The following is a 21,334-nucleotide window of genomic DNA, read 5'->3' as shown; positions in this document are numbered from 1 at the left end:
AATTGGAAATTCATCACAACAGCAATTAAAGGCCTTCCTTCTAAGAGACTTAAAAGAGAGTCCAAGCAATTGGGCAAGGTTTGAGTTGTTTCTTTCGTCTACGACCACACCACAGGGAACGTACCGGTTCTCGTCCGATCACCGAAGTCAAGTCCTGTTGGGCGGCGTCAGTACCTGGCTGGGTGACCACCTGGGAATACGCCGTGTTGTAGACTTTTGGAGCCATTTTGGGACTGGACTCTTCAGAGAAGATTTCCATACGCCTCCACATCATTGATCCCTCTGTTTTCAAAATGTTTTCTTTTTTTTTTAAATGATTTTTCCAGCAAGTTGACAGCATATTAGAACGTTTTCTTGTTTGATTACAGCACTGCAACACTGAGCAGCACACTGGAGGCAATCTCTTGAATGTGGCTTTGATGACTGACCATTGGAGAATCGCCCTTTTGTGATTTGAAGTCTTAGCTGGCTTTGGAATCTCTCGGTTAAGTAGCCGAGACGTAATTGGAAATTCATCACAACAGCAATTAAAGGCCTTCCTTCTAAGAGACTTAAAAGAGAGTCCAAGCAATTGGGCAAGGTTTGAGTTGTTTCTTTCGTCTACGACCACACCACAGGGAACGTACCGGTTCTCGTCCGATCACCGAAGTCAAGTCCTGTTGGGCGGCGTCAGTACCTGGCTGGGTGACCACCTGGGAATACGCCGTGTTGTAGACTTTTGGAGCCATTTTGGGACTGGACTCTTCAGAGAAGATTTCCATACGCCTCCACATCATTGATCCCTCTGTTTTCAAAATGTTTTCTTTTTTTTTTAAATGATTTTTCCAGCAAGTTGACAGCATATTAGAACGTTTTCTTGTTTGATTACAGCACTGCAACACTGAGCAGCACACTGGAGGCAATCTCTTGAATGTGGCTTTGATGACTGACCATTGGAGAATCGCCCTTTTGTGATTTGAAGTCTTAGCTGGCTTTGGAATCTCTCGGTTAAGTAGCCGAGACGTAATTGGAAATTCATCACAACAGCAATTAAAGGCCTTCCTTCTAAGAGACTTAAAAGAGAGTCCAAGCAATTGGGCAAGGTTTGAGTTGTTTCTTTCGTCTACGACCACACCACAGGGAACGTACCGGTTCTCGTCCGATCACCGAAGTCAAGTCCTGTTGGGCGGCGTCAGTACCTGGCTGGGTGACCACCTGGGAATACGCCGTGTTGTAGACTTTTGGAGCCATTTTGGGACTGGACTCTTCAGAGAAGATTTCCATACGCCTCCACATCATTGATCCCTCTGTTTTCAAAATGTTTTCTTTTTTTTTTAAATGATTTTTCCAGCAAGTTGACAGCATATTAGAACGTTTTCTTGTTTGATTACAGCACTGCAACACTGAGCAGCACACTGGAGGCAATCTCTTGAATGTGGCTTTGATGACTGACCATTGGAGAATCGCCCTTTTGTGATTTGAAGTCTTAGCTGGCTTTGGAATCTCTCGGTTAAGTAGCCGAGACGTAATTGGAAATTCATCACAACAGCAATTAAAGGCCTTCCTTCTAAGAGACTTAAAAGAGAGTCCAAGCAATTGGGCAAGGTTTGAGTTGTTTCTTTCGTCTACGACCACACCACAGGGAACGTACCGGTTCTCGTCCGATCACCGAAGTCAAGTCCTGTTGGGCGGCGTCAGTACCTGGCTGGGTGACCACCTGGGAATACGCCGTGTTGTAGACTTTTGGAGCCATTTTGGGACTGGACTCTTCAGAGAAGATTTCCATACGCCTCCACATCATTGATCCCTCTGTTTTCAAAATGTTTTCTTTTTTTTTTAAATGATTTTTCCAGCAAGTTGACAGCATATTAGAACGTTTTCTTGTTTGATTACAGCACTGCAACACTGAGCAGCACACTGGAGGCAATCTCTTGAATGTGGCTTTGATGACTGACCATTGGAGAATCGCCCTTTTGTGATTTGAAGTCTTAGCTGGCTTTGGAATCTCTCGGTTAAGTAGCCGAGACGTAATTGGAAATTCATCACAACAGCAATTAAAGGCCTTCCTTCTAAGAGACTTAAAAGAGAGTCCAAGCAATTGGGCAAGGTTTGAGTTGTTTCTTTCGTCTACGACCACACCACAGGGAACGTACCGGTTCTCGTCCGATCACCGAAGTCAAGTCCTGTTGGGCGGCGTCAGTACCTGGCTGGGTGACCACCTGGGAATACGCCGTGTTGTAGACTTTTGGAGCCATTTTGGGACTGGACTCTTCAGAGAAGATTTCCATACGCCTCCACATCATTGATCCCTCTGTTTTCAAAATGTTTTCTTTTTTTTTTAAATGATTTTTCCAGCAAGTTGACAGCATATTAGAACGTTTTCTTGTTTGATTACAGCACTGCAACACTGAGCAGCACACTGGAGGCAATCTCTTGAATGTGGCTTTGATGACTGACCATTGGAGAATCGCCCTTTTGTGATTTGAAGTCTTAGCTGGCTTTGGAATCTCTCGGTTAAGTAGCCGAGACGTAATTGGAAATTCATCACAACAGCAATTAAAGGCCTTCCTTCTAAGAGACTTAAAAGAGAGTCCAAGCAATTGGGCAAGGTTTGAGTTGTTTCTTTCGTCTACGACCACACCACAGGGAACGTACCGGTTCTCGTCCGATCACCGAAGTCAAGTCCTGTTGGGCGGCGTCAGTACCTGGCTGGGTGACCACCTGGGAATACGCCGTGTTGTAGACTTTTGGAGCCATTTTGGGACTGGACTCTTCAGAGAAGATTTCCATACGCCTCCACATCATTGATCCCTCTGTTTTCAAAATGTTTTCTTTTTTTTTTAAATGATTTTTCCAGCAAGTTGACAGCATATTAGAACGTTTTCTTGTTTGATTACAGCACTGCAACACTGAGCAGCACACTGGAGGCAATCTCTTGAATGTGGCTTTGATGACTGACCATTGGAGAATCGCCCTTTTGTGATTTGAAGTCTTAGCTGGCTTTGGAATCTCTCGGTTAAGTAGCCGAGACGTAATTGGAAATTCATCACAACAGCAATTAAAGGCCTTCCTTCTAAGAGACTTAAAAGAGAGTCCAAGCAATTGGGCAAGGTTTGAGTTGTTTCTTTCGTCTACGACCACACCACAGGGAACGTACCGGTTCTCGTCCGATCACCGAAGTCAAGTCCTGTTGGGCGGCGTCAGTACCTGGCTGGGTGACCACCTGGGAATACGCCGTGTTGTAGACTTTTGGAGCCATTTTGGGACTGGACTCTTCAGAGAAGATTTCCATACGCCTCCACATCATTGATCCCTCTGTTTTCAAAATGTTTTCTTTTTTTTTTAAATGATTTTTCCAGCAAGTTGACAGCATATTAGAACGTTTTCTTGTTTGATTACAGCACTGCAACACTGAGCAGCACACTGGAGGCAATCTCTTGAATGTGGCTTTGATGACTGACCATTGGAGAATCGCCCTTTTGTGATTTGAAGTCTTAGCTGGCTTTGGAATCTCTCGGTTAAGTAGCCGAGACGTAATTGGAAATTCATCACAACAGCAATTAAAGGCCTTCCTTCTAAGAGACTTAAAAGAGAGTCCAAGCAATTGGGCAAGGTTTGAGTTGTTTCTTTCGTCTACGACCACACCACAGGGAACGTACCGGTTCTCGTCCGATCACCGAAGTCAAGTCCTGTTGGGCGGCGTCAGTACCTGGCTGGGTGACCACCTGGGAATACGCCGTGTTGTAGACTTTTGGAGCCATTTTGGGACTGGACTCTTCAGAGAAGATTTCCATACGCCTCCACATCATTGATCCCTCTGTTTTCAAAATGTTTTCTTTTTTTTTTAAATGATTTTTCCAGCAAGTTGACAGCATATTAGAACGTTTTCTTGTTTGATTACAGCACTGCAACACTGAGCAGCACACTGGAGGCAATCTCTTGAATGTGGCTTTGATGACTGACCATTGGAGAATCGCCCTTTTGTGATTTGAAGTCTTAGCTGGCTTTGGAATCTCTCGGTTAAGTAGCCGAGACGTAATTGGAAATTCATCACAACAGCAATTAAAGGCCTTCCTTCTAAGAGACTTAAAAGAGAGTCCAAGCAATTGGGCAAGGTTTGAGTTGTTTCTTTCGTCTACGACCACACCACAGGGAACGTACCGGTTCTCGTCCGATCACCGAAGTCAAGTCCTGTTGGGCGGCGTCAGTACCTGGCTGGGTGACCACCTGGGAATACGCCGTGTTGTAGACTTTTGGAGCCATTTTGGGACTGGACTCTTCAGAGAAGATTTCCATACGCCTCCACATCATTGATCCCTCTGTTTTCAAAATGTTTTCTTTTTTTTTTAAATGATTTTTCCAGCAAGTTGACAGCATATTAGAACGTTTTCTTGTTTGATTACAGCACTGCAACACTGAGCAGCACACTGGAGGCAATCTCTTGAATGTGGCTTTGATGACTGACCATTGGAGAATCGCCCTTTTGTGATTTGAAGTCTTAGCTGGCTTTGGAATCTCTCGGTTAAGTAGCCGAGACGTAATTGGAAATTCATCACAACAGCAATTAAAGGCCTTCCTTCTAAGAGACTTAAAAGAGAGTCCAAGCAATTGGGCAAGGTTTGAGTTGTTTCTTTCGTCTACGACCACACCACAGGGAACGTACCGGTTCTCGTCCGATCACCGAAGTCAAGTCCTGTTGGGCGGCGTCAGTACCTGGCTGGGTGACCACCTGGGAATACGCCGTGTTGTAGACTTTTGGAGCCATTTTGGGACTGGACTCTTCAGAGAAGATTTCCATACGCCTCCACATCATTGATCCCTCTGTTTTCAAAATGTTTTCTTTTTTTTTTAAATGATTTTTCCAGCAAGTTGACAGCATATTAGAACGTTTTCTTGTTTGATTACAGCACTGCAACACTGAGCAGCACACTGGAGGCAATCTCTTGAATGTGGCTTTGATGACTGACCATTGGAGAATCGCCCTTTTGTGATTTGAAGTCTTAGCTGGCTTTGGAATCTCTCGGTTAAGTAGCCGAGACGTAATTGGAAATTCATCACAACAGCAATTAAAGGCCTTCCTTCTAAGAGACTTAAAAGAGAGTCCAAGCAATTGGGCAAGGTTTGAGTTGTTTCTTTCGTCTACGACCACACCACAGGGAACGTACCGGTTCTCGTCCGATCACCGAAGTCAAGTCCTGTTGGGCGGCGTCAGTACCTGGCTGGGTGACCACCTGGGAATACGCCGTGTTGTAGACTTTTGGAGCCATTTTGGGACTGGACTCTTCAGAGAAGATTTCCATACGCCTCCACATCATTGATCCCTCTGTTTTCAAAATGTTTTCTTTTTTTTTTAAATGATTTTTCCAGCAAGTTGACAGCATATTAGAACGTTTTCTTGTTTGATTACAGCACTGCAACACTGAGCAGCACACTGGAGGCAATCTCTTGAATGTGGCTTTGATGACTGACCATTGGAGAATCGCCCTTTTGTGATTTGAAGTCTTAGCTGGCTTTGGAATCTCTCGGTTAAGTAGCCGAGACGTAATTGGAAATTCATCACAACAGCAATTAAAGGCCTTCCTTCTAAGAGACTTAAAAGAGAGTCCAAGCAATTGGGCAAGGTTTGAGTTGTTTCTTTCGTCTACGACCACACCACAGGGAACGTACCGGTTCTCGTCCGATCACCGAAGTCAAGTCCTGTTGGGCGGCGTCAGTACCTGGCTGGGTGACCACCTGGGAATACGCCGTGTTGTAGACTTTTGGAGCCATTTTGGGACTGGACTCTTCAGAGAAGATTTCCATACGCCTCCACATCATTGATCCCTCTGTTTTCAAAATGTTTTCTTTTTTTTTTAAATGATTTTTCCAGCAAGTTGACAGCATATTAGAACGTTTTCTTGTTTGATTACAGCACTGCAACACTGAGCAGCACACTGGAGGCAATCTCTTGAATGTGGCTTTGATGACTGACCATTGGAGAATCGCCCTTTTGTGATTTGAAGTCTTAGCTGGCTTTGGAATCTCTCGGTTAAGTAGCCGAGACGTAATTGGAAATTCATCACAACAGCAATTAAAGGCCTTCCTTCTAAGAGACTTAAAAGAGAGTCCAAGCAATTGGGCAAGGTTTGAGTTGTTTCTTTCGTCTACGACCACACCACAGGGAACGTACCGGTTCTCGTCCGATCACCGAAGTCAAGTCCTGTTGGGCGGCGTCAGTACCTGGCTGGGTGACCACCTGGGAATACGCCGTGTTGTAGACTTTTGGAGCCATTTTGGGACTGGACTCTTCAGAGAAGATTTCCATACGCCTCCACATCATTGATCCCTCTGTTTTCAAAATGTTTTCTTTTTTTTTTAAATGATTTTTCCAGCAAGTTGACAGCATATTAGAACGTTTTCTTGTTTGATTACAGCACTGCAACACTGAGCAGCACACTGGAGGCAATCTCTTGAATGTGGCTTTGATGACTGACCATTGGAGAATCGCCCTTTTGTGATTTGAAGTCTTAGCTGGCTTTGGAATCTCTCGGTTAAGTAGCCGAGACGTAATTGGAAATTCATCACAACAGCAATTAAAGGCCTTCCTTCTAAGAGACTTAAAAGAGAGTCCAAGCAATTGGGCAAGGTTTGAGTTGTTTCTTTCGTCTACGACCACACCACAGGGAACGTACCGGTTCTCGTCCGATCACCGAAGTCAAGTCCTGTTGGGCGGCGTCAGTACCTGGCTGGGTGACCACCTGGGAATACGCCGTGTTGTAGACTTTTGGAGCCATTTTGGGACTGGACTCTTCAGAGAAGATTTCCATACGCCTCCACATCATTGATCCCTCTGTTTTCAAAATGTTTTCTTTTTTTTTTAAATGATTTTTCCAGCAAGTTGACAGCATATTAGAACGTTTTCTTGTTTGATTACAGCACTGCAACACTGAGCAGCACACTGGAGGCAATCTCTTGAATGTGGCTTTGATGACTGACCATTGGAGAATCGCCCTTTTGTGATTTGAAGTCTTAGCTGGCTTTGGAATCTCTCGGTTAAGTAGCCGAGACGTAATTGGAAATTCATCACAACAGCAATTAAAGGCCTTCCTTCTAAGAGACTTAAAAGAGAGTCCAAGCAATTGGGCAAGGTTTGAGTTGTTTCTTTCGTCTACGACCACACCACAGGGAACGTACCGGTTCTCGTCCGATCACCGAAGTCAAGTCCTGTTGGGCGGCGTCAGTACCTGGCTGGGTGACCACCTGGGAATACGCCGTGTTGTAGACTTTTGGAGCCATTTTGGGACTGGACTCTTCAGAGAAGATTTCCATACGCCTCCACATCATTGATCCCTCTGTTTTCAAAATGTTTTCTTTTTTTTTTAAATGATTTTTCCAGCAAGTTGACAGCATATTAGAACGTTTTCTTGTTTGATTACAGCACTGCAACACTGAGCAGCACACTGGAGGCAATCTCTTGAATGTGGCTTTGATGACTGACCATTGGAGAATCGCCCTTTTGTGATTTGAAGTCTTAGCTGGCTTTGGAATCTCTCGGTTAAGTAGCCGAGACGTAATTGGAAATTCATCACAACAGCAATTAAAGGCCTTCCTTCTAAGAGACTTAAAAGAGAGTCCAAGCAATTGGGCAAGGTTTGAGTTGTTTCTTTCGTCTACGACCACACCACAGGGAACGTACCGGTTCTCGTCCGATCACCGAAGTCAAGTCCTGTTGGGCGGCGTCAGTACCTGGCTGGGTGACCACCTGGGAATACGCCGTGTTGTAGACTTTTGGAGCCATTTTGGGACTGGACTCTTCAGAGAAGATTTCCATACGCCTCCACATCATTGATCCCTCTGTTTTCAAAATGTTTTCTTTTTTTTTTAAATGATTTTTCCAGCAAGTTGACAGCATATTAGAACGTTTTCTTGTTTGATTACAGCACTGCAACACTGAGCAGCACACTGGAGGCAATCTCTTGAATGTGGCTTTGATGACTGACCATTGGAGAATCGCCCTTTTGTGATTTGAAGTCTTAGCTGGCTTTGGAATCTCTCGGTTAAGTAGCCGAGACGTAATTGGAAATTCATCACAACAGCAATTAAAGGCCTTCCTTCTAAGAGACTTAAAAGAGAGTCCAAGCAATTGGGCAAGGTTTGAGTTGTTTCTTTCGTCTACGACCACACCACAGGGAACGTACCGGTTCTCGTCCGATCACCGAAGTCAAGTCCTGTTGGGCGGCGTCAGTACCTGGCTGGGTGACCACCTGGGAATACGCCGTGTTGTAGACTTTTGGAGCCATTTTGGGACTGGACTCTTCAGAGAAGATTTCCATACGCCTCCACATCATTGATCCCTCTGTTTTCAAAATGTTTTCTTTTTTTTTTAAATGATTTTTCCAGCAAGTTGACAGCATATTAGAACGTTTTCTTGTTTGATTACAGCACTGCAACACTGAGCAGCACACTGGAGGCAATCTCTTGAATGTGGCTTTGATGACTGACCATTGGAGAATCGCCCTTTTGTGATTTGAAGTCTTAGCTGGCTTTGGAATCTCTCGGTTAAGTAGCCGAGACGTAATTGGAAATTCATCACAACAGCAATTAAAGGCCTTCCTTCTAAGAGACTTAAAAGAGAGTCCAAGCAATTGGGCAAGGTTTGAGTTGTTTCTTTCGTCTACGACCACACCACAGGGAACGTACCGGTTCTCGTCCGATCACCGAAGTCAAGTCCTGTTGGGCGGCGTCAGTACCTGGCTGGGTGACCACCTGGGAATACGCCGTGTTGTAGACTTTTGGAGCCATTTTGGGACTGGACTCTTCAGAGAAGATTTCCATACGCCTCCACATCATTGATCCCTCTGTTTTCAAAATGTTTTCTTTTTTTTTTAAATGATTTTTCCAGCAAGTTGACAGCATATTAGAACGTTTTCTTGTTTGATTACAGCACTGCAACACTGAGCAGCACACTGGAGGCAATCTCTTGAATGTGGCTTTGATGACTGACCATTGGAGAATCGCCCTTTTGTGATTTGAAGTCTTAGCTGGCTTTGGAATCTCTCGGTTAAGTAGCCGAGACGTAATTGGAAATTCATCACAACAGCAATTAAAGGCCTTCCTTCTAAGAGACTTAAAAGAGAGTCCAAGCAATTGGGCAAGGTTTGAGTTGTTTCTTTCGTCTACGACCACACCACAGGGAACGTACCGGTTCTCGTCCGATCACCGAAGTCAAGTCCTGTTGGGCGGCGTCAGTACCTGGCTGGGTGACCACCTGGGAATACGCCGTGTTGTAGACTTTTGGAGCCATTTTGGGACTGGACTCTTCAGAGAAGATTTCCATACGCCTCCACATCATTGATCCCTCTGTTTTCAAAATGTTTTCTTTTTTTTTTAAATGATTTTTCCAGCAAGTTGACAGCATATTAGAACGTTTTCTTGTTTGATTACAGCACTGCAACACTGAGCAGCACACTGGAGGCAATCTCTTGAATGTGGCTTTGATGACTGACCATTGGAGAATCGCCCTTTTGTGATTTGAAGTCTTAGCTGGCTTTGGAATCTCTCGGTTAAGTAGCCGAGACGTAATTGGAAATTCATCACAACAGCAATTAAAGGCCTTCCTTCTAAGAGACTTAAAAGAGAGTCCAAGCAATTGGGCAAGGTTTGAGTTGTTTCTTTCGTCTACGACCACACCACAGGGAACGTACCGGTTCTCGTCCGATCACCGAAGTCAAGTCCTGTTGGGCGGCGTCAGTACCTGGCTGGGTGACCACCTGGGAATACGCCGTGTTGTAGACTTTTGGAGCCATTTTGGGACTGGACTCTTCAGAGAAGATTTCCATACGCCTCCACATCATTGATCCCTCTGTTTTCAAAATGTTTTCTTTTTTTTTTAAATGATTTTTCCAGCAAGTTGACAGCATATTAGAACGTTTTCTTGTTTGATTACAGCACTGCAACACTGAGCAGCACACTGGAGGCAATCTCTTGAATGTGGCTTTGATGACTGACCATTGGAGAATCGCCCTTTTGTGATTTGAAGTCTTAGCTGGCTTTGGAATCTCTCGGTTAAGTAGCCGAGACGTAATTGGAAATTCATCACAACAGCAATTAAAGGCCTTCCTTCTAAGAGACTTAAAAGAGAGTCCAAGCAATTGGGCAAGGTTTGAGTTGTTTCTTTCGTCTACGACCACACCACAGGGAACGTACCGGTTCTCGTCCGATCACCGAAGTCAAGTCCTGTTGGGCGGCGTCAGTACCTGGCTGGGTGACCACCTGGGAATACGCCGTGTTGTAGACTTTTGGAGCCATTTTGGGACTGGACTCTTCAGAGAAGATTTCCATACGCCTCCACATCATTGATCCCTCTGTTTTCAAAATGTTTTCTTTTTTTTTTAAATGATTTTTCCAGCAAGTTGACAGCATATTAGAACGTTTTCTTGTTTGATTACAGCACTGCAACACTGAGCAGCACACTGGAGGCAATCTCTTGAATGTGGCTTTGATGACTGACCATTGGAGAATCGCCCTTTTGTGATTTGAAGTCTTAGCTGGCTTTGGAATCTCTCGGTTAAGTAGCCGAGACGTAATTGGAAATTCATCACAACAGCAATTAAAGGCCTTCCTTCTAAGAGACTTAAAAGAGAGTCCAAGCAATTGGGCAAGGTTTGAGTTGTTTCTTTCGTCTACGACCACACCACAGGGAACGTACCGGTTCTCGTCCGATCACCGAAGTCAAGTCCTGTTGGGCGGCGTCAGTACCTGGCTGGGTGACCACCTGGGAATACGCCGTGTTGTAGACTTTTGGAGCCATTTTGGGACTGGACTCTTCAGAGAAGATTTCCATACGCCTCCACATCATTGATCCCTCTGTTTTCAAAATGTTTTCTTTTTTTTTAAATGATTTTTCCAGCAAGTTGACAGCATATTAGAACGTTTTCTTGTTTGATTACAGCACTGCAACACTGAGCAGCACACTGGAGGCAATCTCTTGAATGTGGCTTTGATGACTGACCATTGGAGAATCGCCCTTTTGTGATTTGAAGTCTTAGCTGGCTTTGGAATCTCTCGGTTAAGTAGCCGAGACGTAATTGGAAATTCATCACAACAGCAATTAAAGGCCTTCCTTCTAAGAGACTTAAAAGAGAGTCCAAGCAATTGGGCAAGGTTTGAGTTGTTTCTTTCGTCTACGACCACACCACAGGGAACGTACCGGTTCTCGTCCGATCACCGAAGTCAAGTCCTGTTGGGCGGCGTCAGTACCTGGCTGGGTGACCACCTGGGAATACGCCGTGTTGTAGACTTTTGGAGCCATTTTGGGACTGGACTCTTCAGAGAAGATTTCCATACGCCTCCACATCATTGATCCCTCTGTTTTCAAAATGTTTTCTTTTTTTTTTAAATGATTTTTCCAGCAAGTTGACAGCATATTAGAACGTTTTCTTGTTTGATTACAGCACTGCAACACTGAGCAGCACACTGGAGGCAATCTCTTGAATGTGGCTTTGATGACTGACCATTGGAGAATCGCCCTTTTGTGATTTGAAGTCTTAGCTGGCTTTGGAATCTCTCGGTTAAGTAGCCGAGACGTAATTGGAAATTCATCACAACAGCAATTAAAGGCCTTCCTTCTAAGAGACTTAAAAGAGAGTCCAAGCAATTGGGCAAGGTTTGAGTTGTTTCTTTCGTCTACGACCACACCACAGGGAACGTACCGGTTCTCGTCCGATCACCGAAGTCAAGTCCTGTTGGGCGGCGTCAGTACCTGGCTGGGTGACCACCTGGGAATACGCCGTGTTGTAGACTTTTGGAGCCATTTTGGGACTGGACTCTTCAGAGAAGATTTCCATACGCCTCCACATCATTGATCCCTCTGTTTTCAAAATGTTTTCTTTTTTTTTTAAATGATTTTTCCAGCAAGTTGACAGCATATTAGAACGTTTTCTTGTTTGATTACAGCACTGCAACACTGAGCAGCACACTGGAGGCAATCTCTTGAATGTGGCTTTGATGACTGACCATTGGAGAATCGCCCTTTTGTGATTTGAAGTCTTAGCTGGCTTTGGAATCTCTCGGTTAAGTAGCCGAGACGTAATTGGAAATTCATCACAACAGCAATTAAAGGCCTTCCTTCTAAGAGACTTAAAGAGAGTCCAAGCAATTGGGCAAGGTTTGAGTTGTTTCTTTCGTCTACGACCACACCACAGGGAACGTACCGGTTCTCGTCCGATCAACCGAAGTCAAGTCCTGTTGGGCGGCGTCAGTACCTGGCTGGGTGACCACCTGGGAATACGCCGTGTTGTAGACTTTTGGAGCCATTTTGGGACTGGACTCTTCAGAGAAGATTTCCATACGCCTCCACATCATTGATCCCTCTGTTTTCAAAATGTTTTCTTTTTTTTTTAAATGATTTTTCCAGCAAGTTGACAGCATATTAGAACGTTTTCTTGTTTGATTACAGCACTGCAACACTGAGCAGCACACTGGAGGCAATCTCTTGAATGTGGCTTTGATGACTGACCATTGGAGAATCGCCCTTTTGTGATTTGAAGTCTTAGCTGGCTTTGGAATCTCTCGGTTAAGTAGCCGAGACGTAATTGGAAATTCATCACAACAGCAATTAAAGGCCTTCCTTCTAAGAGACTTAAAAGAGAGTCCAAGCAATTGGGCAAGGTTTGAGTTGTTTCTTTCGTCTACGACCACACCACAGGGAACGTACCGGTTCTCGTCCGATCACCGAAGTCAAGTCCTGTTGGGCGGCGTCAGTACCTGGCTGGGTGACCACCTGGGAATACGCCGTGTTGTAGACTTTTGGAGCCATTTTGGGACTGGACTCTTCAGAGAAGATTTCCATACGCCTCCACATCATTGATCCCTCTGTTTTCAAAATGTTTTCTTTTTTTTTTAAATGATTTTTCCAGCAAGTTGACAGCATATTAGAACGTTTTCTTGTTTGATTACAGCACTGCAACACTGAGCAGCACACTGGAGGCAATCTCTTGAATGTGGCTTTGATGACTGACCATTGGAGAATCGCCCTTTTGTGATTTGAAGTCTTAGCTGGCTTTGGAATCTCTCGGTTAAGTAGCCGAGACGTAATTGGAAATTCATCACAACAGCAATTAAAGGCCTTCCTTCTAAGAGACTTAAAAGAGAGTCCAAGCAATTGGGCAAGGTTTGAGTTGTTTCTTTCGTCTACGACCACACCACAGGGAACGTACCGGTTCTCGTCCGATCACCGAAGTCAAGTCCTGTTGGGCGGCGTCAGTACCTGGCTGGGTGACCACCTGGGAATACGCCGTGTTGTAGACTTTTGGAGCCATTTTGGGACTGGACTCTTCAGAGAAGATTTCCATACGCCTCCACATCATTGATCCCTCTGTTTTCAAAATGTTTTCTTTTTTTTTTAAATGATTTTTCCAGCAAGTTGACAGCATATTAGAACGTTTTCTTGTTTGATTACAGCACTGCAACACTGAGCAGCACACTGGAGGCAATCTCTTGAATGTGGCTTTGATGACTGACCATTGGAGAATCGCCCTTTTGTGATTTGAAGTCTTAGCTGGCTTTGGAATCTCTCGGTTAAGTAGCCGAGACGTAATTGGAAATTCATCACAACAGCAATTAAAGGCCTTCCTTCTAAGAGACTTAAAAGAGAGTCCAAGCAATTGGGCAAGGTTTGAGTTGTTTCTTTCGTCTACGACCACACCACAGGGAACGTACCGGTTCTCGTCCGATCACCGAAGTCAAGTCCTGTTGGGCGGCGTCAGTACCTGGCTGGGTGACCACCTGGGAATACGCCGTGTTGTAGACTTTTGGAGCCATTTTGGGACTGGACTCTTCAGAGAAGATTTCCATACGCCTCCACATCATTGATCCCTCTGTTTTCAAAATGTTTTCTTTTTTTTTTAAATGATTTTTCCAGCAAGTTGACAGCATATTAGAACGTTTTCTTGTTTGATTACAGCACTGCAACACTGAGCAGCACACTGGAGGCAATCTCTTGAATGTGGCTTTGATGACTGACCATTGGAGAATCGCCCTTTTGTGATTTGAAGTCTTAGCTGGCTTTGGAATCTCTCGGTTAAGTAGCCGAGACGTAATTGGAAATTCATCACAACAGCAATTAAAGGCCTTCCTTCTAAGAGACTTAAAAGAGAGTCCAAGCAATTGGGCAAGGTTTGAGTTGTTTCTTTCGTCTACGACCACACCACAGGGAACGTACCGGTTCTCGTCCGATCACCGAAGTCAAGTCCTGTTGGGCGGCGTCAGTACCTGGCTGGGTGACCACCTGGGAATACGCCGTGTTGTAGACTTTTGGAGCCATTTTGGGACTGGACTCTTCAGAGAAGATTTCCATACGCCTCCACATCATTGATCCCTCTGTTTTCAAAATGTTTTCTTTTTTTTTTAAATGATTTTTCCAGCAAGTTGACAGCATATTAGAACGTTTTCTTGTTTGATTACAGCACTGCAACACTGAGCAGCACACTGGAGGCAATCTCTTGAATGTGGCTTTGATGACTGACCATTGGAGAATCGCCCTTTTGTGATTTGAAGTCTTAGCTGGCTTTGGAATCTCTCGGTTAAGTAGCCGAGACGTAATTGGAAATTCATCACAACAGCAATTAAAGGCCTTCCTTCTAAGAGACTTAAAAGAGAGTCCAAGCAATTGGGCAAGGTTTGAGTTGTTTCTTTCGTCTACGACCACACCACAGGGAACGTACCGGTTCTCGTCCGATCACCGAAGTCAAGTCCTGTTGGGCGGCGTCAGTACCTGGCTGGGTGACCACCTGGGAATACGCCGTGTTGTAGACTTTTGGAGCCATTTTGGGACTGGACTCTTCAGAGAAGATTTCCATACGCCTCCACATCATTGATCCCTCTGTTTTCAAAATGTTTTCTTTTTTTTTTAAATGATTTTTCCAGCAAGTTGACAGCATATTAGAACGTTTTCTTGTTTGATTACAGCACTGCAACACTGAGCAGCACACTGGAGGCAATCTCTTGAATGTGGCTTTGATGACTGACCATTGGAGAATCGCCCTTTTGTGATTTGAAGTCTTAGCTGGCTTTGGAATCTCTCGGTTAAGTAGCCGAGACGTAATTGGAAATTCATCACAACAGCAATTAAAGGCCTTCCTTCTAAGAGACTTAAAAGAGAGTCCAAGCAATTGGGCAAGGTTTGAGTTGTTTCTTTCGTCTACGACCACACCACAGGGAACGTACCGGTTCTCGTCCGATCACCGAAGTCAAGTCCTGTTGGGCGGCGTCAGTACCTGGCTGGGTGACCACCTGGGAATACGCCGTGTTGTAGACTTTTGGAGCCATTTTGGGACTGGACTCTTCAGAGAAGATTTCCATACGCCTCCACATCATTGATCCCTCTGTTTTCAAAATGTTTTCTTTTTTTTTTAAATGATTTTTCCAGCAAGTTGACAGCATATTAGAACGTTTTCTTGTTTGATTACAGCACTGCAACACTGAGCAGCACACTGGAGGCAATCTCTTGAATGTGGCTTTGATGACTGACCATTGGAGAATCGCCCTTTTGTGATTTGAAGTCTTAGCTGGCTTTGGAATCTCTCGGTTAAGTAGCCGAGACGTAATTGGAAATTCATCACAACAGCAATTAAAGGCCTTCCTTCTAAGAGACTTAAAAGAGAGTCCAAGCAATTGGGCAAGGTTTGAGTTGTTTCTTTCGTCTACGACCACACCACAGGGAACGTACCGGTTCTCGTCCGATCACCGAAGTCAAGTCCTGTTGGGCGGCGTCAGTACCTGGCTGGGTGACCACCTGGGAATACGCCGTGTTGTAGACTTTTGGAGCCATTTTGGGACTGGACTCTTCAGAGAAGATTTCCATACGCCTCCACATCATTGATCCCTCTGTTTTCAAAATGTTTTCTTTTTTTTTTAAATGATTTTTCCAGCAAGTTGACAGCATATTAGAACGTTTTCTTGTTTGATTACAGCACTGCAACACTGAGCAGCACACTGGAGGCAATCTCTTGAATGTGGCTTTGATGACTGACCATTGGAGAATCGCCCTTTTGTGATTTGAAGTCTTAGCTGGCTTTGGAATCTCTCGGTTAAGTAGCCGAGACGTAATTGGAAATTCATCACAACAGCAATTAAAGGCCTTCCTTCTAAGAGACTTAAAAGAGAGTCCAAGCAATTGGGCAAGGTTTGAGTTGTTTCTTTCGTCTACGACCACACCACAGGGAACGTACCGGTTCTCGTCCGATCACCGAAGTCAAGTCCTGTTGGGCGGCGTCAGTACCTGGCTGGGTGACCACCTGGGAATACGCCGTGTTGTAGACTTTTGGAGCCATTTTGGGACTGGACTCTTCAGAGAAGATTTCCATACGCCTCCACATCATTGATCCCTCTGTTTTCAAAATGTTTTCTTTTTTTTTTAAATGATTTTTCCAGCAAGTTGACAGCATATTAGAACGTTTTCTTGTTTGATTACAGCACTGCAACACTGAGCAGCACACTGGAGGCAATCTCTTGAATGTGGCTTTGATGACTGACCATTGGAGAATCGCCCTTTTGTGATTTGAAGTCTTAGCTGGCTTTGGAATCTCTCGGTTAAGTAGCCGAGACGTAATTGGAAATTCATCACAACAGCAATTAAAGGCCTTCCTTCTAAGAGACTTAAAAGAGAGTCCAAGCAATTGGGCAAGGTTTGAGTTGTTTCTTTCGTCTACGACCACACCACAGGGAACGTACCGGTTCTCGTCCGATCACCGAAGTCAAGTCCTGTTGGGCGGCGTCAGTACCTGGCTGGGTGACCACCTGGGAATACGCCGTGTTGTAGACTTTTGGAGCCATTTTGGGACTGGACTCTTCAGAGAAGATTTCCATACGCCTCCACATCATTGATCCCTCTGTTTTCAAAATGTTTTCTTTTTTTTTTAAATGATTTTTCCAGCAAGTTGACAGCATATTAGAACGTTTTCTTGTTTGATTACAGCACTGCAACACTGAGCAGCACACTGGAGGCAATCTCTTGAATGTGGCTTTGATGACTGACCATTGGAGAATCGCCCTTTTGTGATTTGAAGTCTTAGCTGGCTTTGGAATCTCTCGGTTAAGTAGCCGAGACGTAATTGGAAATTCATCACAACAGCAATTAAAGGCCTTCCTTCTAAGAGACTTAAAAGAGAGTCCAAGCAATTGGGCAAGGTTTGAGTTGTTTCTTTCGTCTACGACCACACCACAGGGAACGTACCGGTTCTCGTCCGATCACCGAAGTCAAGTCCTGTTGGGCGGCGTCAGTACCTGGCTGGGTGACCACCTGGGAATACGCCGTGTTGTAGACTTTTGGAGCCATTTTGGGACTGGACTCTTCAGAGAAGATTTCCATACGCCTCCACATCATTGATCCCTCTGTTTTCAAAATGTTTTCTTTTTTTTTTAAATGATTTTTCCAGCAAGTTGACAGCATATTAGAACGTTTTCTTGTTTGATTACAGCACTGCAACACTGAGCAGCACACTGGAGGCAATCTCTTGAATGTGGCTTTGATGACTGACCATTGGAGAATCGCCCTTTTGTGATTTGAAGTCTTAGCTGGCTTTGGAATCTCTCGGTTAAGTAGCCGAGACGTAATTGGAAATTCATCACAACAGCAATTAAAGGCCTTCCTTCTAAGAGACTTAAAAGAGAGTCCAAGCAATTGGGCAAGGTTTGAGTTGTTTCTTTCGTCTACGACCACACCACAGGGAACGTACCGGTTCTCGTCCGATCACCGAAGTCAAGTCCTGTTGGGCGGCGTCAGTACCTGGCTGGGTGACCACCTGGGAATACGCCGTGTTGTAGACTTTTGGAGCCATTTTGGGACTGGACTCTTCAGAGAAGATTTCCATACGCCTCCACATCATTGATCCCTCTGTTTTCAAAATGTTTTCTTTTTTTTTTAAATGATTTTTCCAGCAAGTTGACAGCATATTAGAACGTTTTCTTGTTTGATTACAGCACTGCAACACTGAGCAGCACACTGGAGGCAATCTCTTGAATGTGGCTTTGATGACTGACCATTGGAGAATCGCCCTTTTGTGATTTGAAGTCTTAGCTGGCTTTGGAATCTCTCGGTTAAGTAGCCGAGACGTAATTGGAAATTCATCACAACAGCAATTAAAGGCCTTCCTTCTAAGAGACTTAAAAGAGAGTCCAAGCAATTGGGCAAGGTTTGAGTTGTTTCTTTCGTCTACGACCACACCACAGGGAACGTACCGGTTCTCGTCCGATCACCGAAGTCAAGTCCTGTTGGGCGGCGTCAGTACCTGGCTGGGTGACCACCTGGGAATACGCCGTGTTGTAGACTTTTGGAGCCATTTTGGGACTGGACTCTTCAGAGAAGATTTCCATACGCCTCCACATCATTGATCCCTCTGTTTTCAAAATGTTTTCTTTTTTTTTTAAATGATTTTTCCAGCAAGTTGACAGCATATTAGAACGTTTTCTTGTTTGATTACAGCACTGCAACACTGAGCAGCACACTGGAGGCAATCTCTTGAATGTGGCTTTGATGACTGACCATTGGAGAATCGCCCTTTTGTGATTTGAAGTCTTAGCTGGCTTTGGAATCTCTCGGTTAAGTAGCCGAGACGTAATTGGAAATTCATCACAACAGCAATTAAAGGCCTTCCTTCTAAGAGACTTAAAAGAGAGTCCAAGCAATTGGGCAAGGTTTGAGTTGTTTCTTTCGTCTACGACCACACCACAGGGAACGTACCGGTTCTCGTCCGATCACCGAAGTCAAGTCCTGTTGGGCGGCGTCAGTACCTGGCTGGGTGACCACCTGGGAATACGCCGTGTTGTAGACTTTTGGAGCCATTTTGGGACTGGACTCTTCAGAGAAGATTTCCATACGCCTCCACATCATTGATCCCTCTGTTTTCAAAATGTTTTCTTTTTTTTTTAAATGATTTTTCCAGCAAGTTGACAGCATATTAGAACGTTTTCTTGTTTGATTACAGCACTGCAACACTGAGCAGCACACTGGAGGCAATCTCTTGAATGTGGCTTTGATGACTGACCATTGGAGAATCGCCCTTTTGTGATTTGAAGTCTTAGCTGGCTTTGGAATCTCTCGGTTAAGTAGCCGAGACGTAATTGGAAATTCATCACAACAGCAATTAAAGGCCTTCCTTCTAAGAGACTTAAAAGAGAGTCCAAGCAATTGGGCAAGGTTTGAGTTGTTTCTTTCGTCTACGACCACACCACAGGGAACGTACCGGTTCTCGTCCGATCACCGAAGTCAAGTCCTGTTGGGCGGCGTCAGTACCTGGCTGGGTGACCACCTGGGAATACGCCGTGTTGTAGACTTTTGGAGCCATTTTGGGACTGGACTCTTCAGAGAAGATTTCCATACGCCTCCACATCATTGATCCCTCTGTTTTCAAAATGTTTTCTTTTTTTTTTAAATGATTTTTCCAGCAAGTTGACAGCATATTAGAACGTTTTCTTGTTTGATTACAGCACTGCAACACTGAGCAGCACACTGGAGGCAATCTCTTGAATGTGGCTTTGATGACTGACCATTGGAGAATCGCCCTTTTGTGATTTGAAGTCTTAGCTGGCTTTGGAATCTCTCGGTTAAGTAGCCGAGACGTAATTGGAAATTCATCACAACAGCAATTAAAGGCCTTCCTTCTAAGAGACTTAAAAGAGAGTCCAAGCAATTGGGCAAGGTTTGAGTTGTTTCTTTCGTCTACGACCACACCACAGGGAACGTACCGGTTCTCGTCCGATCACCGAAGTCAAGTCCTGTTGGGCGGCGTCAGTACCTGGCTGGGTGACCACCTGGGAATACGCCGTGTTGTAGACTTTTGGAGCCATTTTGGGACTGGACTCTTCAGAGAAGATTTCCATACGCCTCCACATCATTGATCCCTCTGTTTTCAAAATGTTTTCTTTTTTTTTTAAATGATTTTTCCAGCAAGTTGACAGCATATTAGAACGTTTTCTTGTTTGATTACAGCACTGCAACACTGAGCAGCACACTGGAGGCAATCTCTTGAATGTGGCTTTGATGACTGACCATTGGAGAATCGCCCTTTTGTGATTTGAAGTCTTAGCTGGCTTTGGAATCTCTCGGTTAAGTAGCCGAGACGTAATTGGAAATTCATCACAACAGCAATTAAAGGCCTTCCTTCTAAGAGACTTAAAAGAGAGTCCAAGCAATTGGGCAAGGTTTGAGTTGTTTCTTTCGTCTACGACCACACCACAGGGAACGTACCGGTTCTCGTCCGATCACCGAAGTCAAGTCCTGTTGGGCGGCGTCAGTACCTGGCTGGGTGACCACCTGGGAATACGCCGTGTTGTAGACTTTTGGAGCCATTTTGGGACTGGACTCTTCAGAGAAGATTTCCATACGCCTCCACATCATTGATCCCTCTGTTTTCAAAATGTTTTCTTTTTTTTTTAAATGATTTTTCCAGCAAGTTGACAGCATATTAGAACGTTTTCTTGTTTGATTACAGCACTGCAACACTGAGCAGCACACTGGAGGCAATCTCTTGAATGTGGCTTTGATGACTGACCATTGGAGAATCGCCCTTTTGTGATTTGAAGTCTTAGCTGGCTTTGGAATCTCTCGGTTAAGTAGCCGAGACGTAATTGGAAATTCATCACAACAGCAATTAAAGGCCTTCCTTCTAAGAGACTTAAAAGAGAGTCCAAGCAATTGGGCAAGGTTTGAGTTGTTTCTTTCGTCTACGACCACACCACAGGGAACGTACCGGTTCTCGTCCGATCACCGAAGTCAAGTCCTGTTGGGCGGCGTCAGTACCTGGCTGGGTGACCACCTGGGAATACGCCGTGTTGTAGACTTTTGGAGCCATTTTGGGACTGGACTCTTCAGAGAAGATTTCCATACGCCTCCACATCATTGATCCCTCTGTTTTCAAAATGTTTTCTTTTTTTTTTAAATGATTTTTCCAGCAAGTTGACAGCATATTAGAACGTTTTCTTGTTTGATTACAGCACTGCAACACTGAGCAGCACACTGGAGGCAATCTCTTGAATGTGGCTTTGATGACTGACCATTGGAGAATCGCCCTTTTGTGATTTGAAGTCTTAGCTGGCTTTGGAATCTCTCGGTTAAGTAGCCGAGACGTAATTGGAAATTCATCACAACAGCAATTAAAGGCCTTCCTTCTAAGAGACTTAAAAGAGAGTCCAAGCAATTGGGCAAGGTTTGAGTTGTTTCTTTCGTCTACGACCACACCACAGGGAACGTACCGGTTCTCGTCCGATCACCGAAGTCAAGTCCTGTTGGGCGGCGTCAGTACCTGGCTGTGGTGACCACCTGGGAATACGCCGTGTTGTAGACTTTTGGAGCCATTTTGGGACTGGACTCTTCAGAGAA

General features: G+C 44.7%; 41 non-coding genes and 2 pseudogenes across 41 annotated transcripts; all 43 read left to right on the top strand.

The window, feature by feature from the left end:
• Positions 1 to 96: 96 nt before the first annotated feature.
• LOC149095773 (5S ribosomal RNA) lies at positions 97 to 215 on the top strand. Its single transcript, XR_016204736.1, has one exon. It is a non-coding gene; the product is annotated as a 5S ribosomal RNA (ribosomal RNA).
• A 383-nt stretch (positions 216 to 598) lies between these two features.
• Positions 599 to 717, top strand: LOC149095772 (5S ribosomal RNA). The gene has a single exon (XR_016204735.1). It is a non-coding gene; the product is annotated as a 5S ribosomal RNA (ribosomal RNA).
• A 383-nt stretch (positions 718 to 1,100) lies between these two features.
• LOC149095771 (5S ribosomal RNA) lies at positions 1,101 to 1,219 on the top strand. Its single transcript, XR_016204733.1, has one exon. It is a non-coding gene; the product is annotated as a 5S ribosomal RNA (ribosomal RNA).
• A 383-nt stretch (positions 1,220 to 1,602) lies between these two features.
• Positions 1,603 to 1,721, top strand: LOC149095770 (5S ribosomal RNA). The gene has a single exon (XR_016204732.1). It is a non-coding gene; the product is annotated as a 5S ribosomal RNA (ribosomal RNA).
• Positions 1,722 to 2,104: 383 nt separating this feature from the next.
• Positions 2,105 to 2,223, top strand: LOC149095769 (5S ribosomal RNA). The gene has a single exon (XR_016204731.1). It is a non-coding gene; the product is annotated as a 5S ribosomal RNA (ribosomal RNA).
• Positions 2,224 to 2,606: 383 nt separating this feature from the next.
• LOC149095768 (5S ribosomal RNA) lies at positions 2,607 to 2,725 on the top strand. Its single transcript, XR_016204730.1, has one exon. It is a non-coding gene; the product is annotated as a 5S ribosomal RNA (ribosomal RNA).
• Positions 2,726 to 3,108: 383 nt separating this feature from the next.
• On the top strand, positions 3,109 to 3,227 carry LOC149095767 (5S ribosomal RNA). Its single transcript, XR_016204729.1, has one exon. It is a non-coding gene; the product is annotated as a 5S ribosomal RNA (ribosomal RNA).
• A 383-nt stretch (positions 3,228 to 3,610) lies between these two features.
• On the top strand, positions 3,611 to 3,729 carry LOC149095766 (5S ribosomal RNA). Its single transcript, XR_016204728.1, has one exon. It is a non-coding gene; the product is annotated as a 5S ribosomal RNA (ribosomal RNA).
• A 383-nt stretch (positions 3,730 to 4,112) lies between these two features.
• Positions 4,113 to 4,231, top strand: LOC149095765 (5S ribosomal RNA). Its single transcript, XR_016204727.1, has one exon. It is a non-coding gene; the product is annotated as a 5S ribosomal RNA (ribosomal RNA).
• A 383-nt stretch (positions 4,232 to 4,614) lies between these two features.
• LOC149095764 (5S ribosomal RNA) lies at positions 4,615 to 4,733 on the top strand. The gene has a single exon (XR_016204726.1). It is a non-coding gene; the product is annotated as a 5S ribosomal RNA (ribosomal RNA).
• Positions 4,734 to 5,116: 383 nt separating this feature from the next.
• Positions 5,117 to 5,235, top strand: LOC149095763 (5S ribosomal RNA). Its single transcript, XR_016204725.1, has one exon. It is a non-coding gene; the product is annotated as a 5S ribosomal RNA (ribosomal RNA).
• Positions 5,236 to 5,618: 383 nt separating this feature from the next.
• Positions 5,619 to 5,737, top strand: LOC149095762 (5S ribosomal RNA). The gene has a single exon (XR_016204724.1). It is a non-coding gene; the product is annotated as a 5S ribosomal RNA (ribosomal RNA).
• Positions 5,738 to 6,120: 383 nt separating this feature from the next.
• LOC149095761 (5S ribosomal RNA) lies at positions 6,121 to 6,239 on the top strand. The gene has a single exon (XR_016204722.1). It is a non-coding gene; the product is annotated as a 5S ribosomal RNA (ribosomal RNA).
• Positions 6,240 to 6,622: 383 nt separating this feature from the next.
• On the top strand, positions 6,623 to 6,741 carry LOC149095760 (5S ribosomal RNA). Its single transcript, XR_016204721.1, has one exon. It is a non-coding gene; the product is annotated as a 5S ribosomal RNA (ribosomal RNA).
• Positions 6,742 to 7,124: 383 nt separating this feature from the next.
• Positions 7,125 to 7,243, top strand: LOC149095759 (5S ribosomal RNA). The gene has a single exon (XR_016204720.1). It is a non-coding gene; the product is annotated as a 5S ribosomal RNA (ribosomal RNA).
• A 383-nt stretch (positions 7,244 to 7,626) lies between these two features.
• On the top strand, positions 7,627 to 7,745 carry LOC149095758 (5S ribosomal RNA). Its single transcript, XR_016204719.1, has one exon. It is a non-coding gene; the product is annotated as a 5S ribosomal RNA (ribosomal RNA).
• A 383-nt stretch (positions 7,746 to 8,128) lies between these two features.
• Positions 8,129 to 8,247, top strand: LOC149095757 (5S ribosomal RNA). Its single transcript, XR_016204718.1, has one exon. It is a non-coding gene; the product is annotated as a 5S ribosomal RNA (ribosomal RNA).
• Positions 8,248 to 8,630: 383 nt separating this feature from the next.
• On the top strand, positions 8,631 to 8,749 carry LOC149095756 (5S ribosomal RNA). Its single transcript, XR_016204717.1, has one exon. It is a non-coding gene; the product is annotated as a 5S ribosomal RNA (ribosomal RNA).
• Positions 8,750 to 9,132: 383 nt separating this feature from the next.
• Positions 9,133 to 9,251, top strand: LOC149095755 (5S ribosomal RNA). Its single transcript, XR_016204716.1, has one exon. It is a non-coding gene; the product is annotated as a 5S ribosomal RNA (ribosomal RNA).
• Positions 9,252 to 9,634: 383 nt separating this feature from the next.
• On the top strand, positions 9,635 to 9,753 carry LOC149095754 (5S ribosomal RNA). The gene has a single exon (XR_016204715.1). It is a non-coding gene; the product is annotated as a 5S ribosomal RNA (ribosomal RNA).
• Positions 9,754 to 10,136: 383 nt separating this feature from the next.
• Positions 10,137 to 10,255, top strand: LOC149095753 (5S ribosomal RNA). Its single transcript, XR_016204714.1, has one exon. It is a non-coding gene; the product is annotated as a 5S ribosomal RNA (ribosomal RNA).
• A 383-nt stretch (positions 10,256 to 10,638) lies between these two features.
• LOC149095752 (5S ribosomal RNA) lies at positions 10,639 to 10,757 on the top strand. Its single transcript, XR_016204713.1, has one exon. It is a non-coding gene; the product is annotated as a 5S ribosomal RNA (ribosomal RNA).
• A 382-nt stretch (positions 10,758 to 11,139) lies between these two features.
• On the top strand, positions 11,140 to 11,258 carry LOC149095751 (5S ribosomal RNA). The gene has a single exon (XR_016204711.1). It is a non-coding gene; the product is annotated as a 5S ribosomal RNA (ribosomal RNA).
• A 383-nt stretch (positions 11,259 to 11,641) lies between these two features.
• LOC149095750 (5S ribosomal RNA) lies at positions 11,642 to 11,760 on the top strand. The gene has a single exon (XR_016204710.1). It is a non-coding gene; the product is annotated as a 5S ribosomal RNA (ribosomal RNA).
• Positions 11,761 to 12,142: 382 nt separating this feature from the next.
• Positions 12,143 to 12,262, top strand: LOC149095749 (5S ribosomal RNA; annotated as a pseudogene).
• Positions 12,263 to 12,645: 383 nt separating this feature from the next.
• LOC149095748 (5S ribosomal RNA) lies at positions 12,646 to 12,764 on the top strand. The gene has a single exon (XR_016204709.1). It is a non-coding gene; the product is annotated as a 5S ribosomal RNA (ribosomal RNA).
• Positions 12,765 to 13,147: 383 nt separating this feature from the next.
• On the top strand, positions 13,148 to 13,266 carry LOC149095747 (5S ribosomal RNA). The gene has a single exon (XR_016204708.1). It is a non-coding gene; the product is annotated as a 5S ribosomal RNA (ribosomal RNA).
• Positions 13,267 to 13,649: 383 nt separating this feature from the next.
• LOC149095746 (5S ribosomal RNA) lies at positions 13,650 to 13,768 on the top strand. The gene has a single exon (XR_016204707.1). It is a non-coding gene; the product is annotated as a 5S ribosomal RNA (ribosomal RNA).
• A 383-nt stretch (positions 13,769 to 14,151) lies between these two features.
• LOC149095745 (5S ribosomal RNA) lies at positions 14,152 to 14,270 on the top strand. The gene has a single exon (XR_016204793.1). It is a non-coding gene; the product is annotated as a 5S ribosomal RNA (ribosomal RNA).
• Positions 14,271 to 14,653: 383 nt separating this feature from the next.
• On the top strand, positions 14,654 to 14,772 carry LOC149095744 (5S ribosomal RNA). The gene has a single exon (XR_016204792.1). It is a non-coding gene; the product is annotated as a 5S ribosomal RNA (ribosomal RNA).
• A 383-nt stretch (positions 14,773 to 15,155) lies between these two features.
• LOC149095743 (5S ribosomal RNA) lies at positions 15,156 to 15,274 on the top strand. The gene has a single exon (XR_016204791.1). It is a non-coding gene; the product is annotated as a 5S ribosomal RNA (ribosomal RNA).
• A 383-nt stretch (positions 15,275 to 15,657) lies between these two features.
• LOC149095742 (5S ribosomal RNA) lies at positions 15,658 to 15,776 on the top strand. The gene has a single exon (XR_016204790.1). It is a non-coding gene; the product is annotated as a 5S ribosomal RNA (ribosomal RNA).
• A 383-nt stretch (positions 15,777 to 16,159) lies between these two features.
• Positions 16,160 to 16,278, top strand: LOC149095741 (5S ribosomal RNA). The gene has a single exon (XR_016204789.1). It is a non-coding gene; the product is annotated as a 5S ribosomal RNA (ribosomal RNA).
• A 383-nt stretch (positions 16,279 to 16,661) lies between these two features.
• On the top strand, positions 16,662 to 16,780 carry LOC149095740 (5S ribosomal RNA). Its single transcript, XR_016204787.1, has one exon. It is a non-coding gene; the product is annotated as a 5S ribosomal RNA (ribosomal RNA).
• A 383-nt stretch (positions 16,781 to 17,163) lies between these two features.
• Positions 17,164 to 17,282, top strand: LOC149095739 (5S ribosomal RNA). The gene has a single exon (XR_016204786.1). It is a non-coding gene; the product is annotated as a 5S ribosomal RNA (ribosomal RNA).
• Positions 17,283 to 17,665: 383 nt separating this feature from the next.
• LOC149095738 (5S ribosomal RNA) lies at positions 17,666 to 17,784 on the top strand. Its single transcript, XR_016204785.1, has one exon. It is a non-coding gene; the product is annotated as a 5S ribosomal RNA (ribosomal RNA).
• Positions 17,785 to 18,167: 383 nt separating this feature from the next.
• Positions 18,168 to 18,286, top strand: LOC149095737 (5S ribosomal RNA). The gene has a single exon (XR_016204784.1). It is a non-coding gene; the product is annotated as a 5S ribosomal RNA (ribosomal RNA).
• Positions 18,287 to 18,669: 383 nt separating this feature from the next.
• On the top strand, positions 18,670 to 18,788 carry LOC149095736 (5S ribosomal RNA). The gene has a single exon (XR_016204783.1). It is a non-coding gene; the product is annotated as a 5S ribosomal RNA (ribosomal RNA).
• A 383-nt stretch (positions 18,789 to 19,171) lies between these two features.
• LOC149095735 (5S ribosomal RNA) lies at positions 19,172 to 19,290 on the top strand. Its single transcript, XR_016204782.1, has one exon. It is a non-coding gene; the product is annotated as a 5S ribosomal RNA (ribosomal RNA).
• A 383-nt stretch (positions 19,291 to 19,673) lies between these two features.
• LOC149095734 (5S ribosomal RNA) lies at positions 19,674 to 19,792 on the top strand. Its single transcript, XR_016204781.1, has one exon. It is a non-coding gene; the product is annotated as a 5S ribosomal RNA (ribosomal RNA).
• A 383-nt stretch (positions 19,793 to 20,175) lies between these two features.
• LOC149095733 (5S ribosomal RNA) lies at positions 20,176 to 20,294 on the top strand. The gene has a single exon (XR_016204780.1). It is a non-coding gene; the product is annotated as a 5S ribosomal RNA (ribosomal RNA).
• Positions 20,295 to 20,677: 383 nt separating this feature from the next.
• LOC149095732 (5S ribosomal RNA) lies at positions 20,678 to 20,796 on the top strand. Its single transcript, XR_016204779.1, has one exon. It is a non-coding gene; the product is annotated as a 5S ribosomal RNA (ribosomal RNA).
• A 383-nt stretch (positions 20,797 to 21,179) lies between these two features.
• On the top strand, positions 21,180 to 21,299 carry LOC149095731 (5S ribosomal RNA; annotated as a pseudogene).
• Positions 21,300 to 21,334: the final 35 nt, after the last annotated feature.

Source organism: Orbicella faveolata, unplaced genomic scaffold (assembly GCF_042242905.1).
Source record: "Orbicella faveolata isolate gen_17 unplaced genomic scaffold, um_ofav_v1 contig_48, whole genome shotgun sequence".
Lineage (NCBI taxonomy): Eukaryota > Metazoa > Cnidaria > Anthozoa > Scleractinia > Merulinidae > Orbicella > Orbicella faveolata.
The sequence above is the reverse complement of the archived record's forward strand: the minus strand, read 5'-3'. Positions and strand labels throughout refer to the sequence as shown.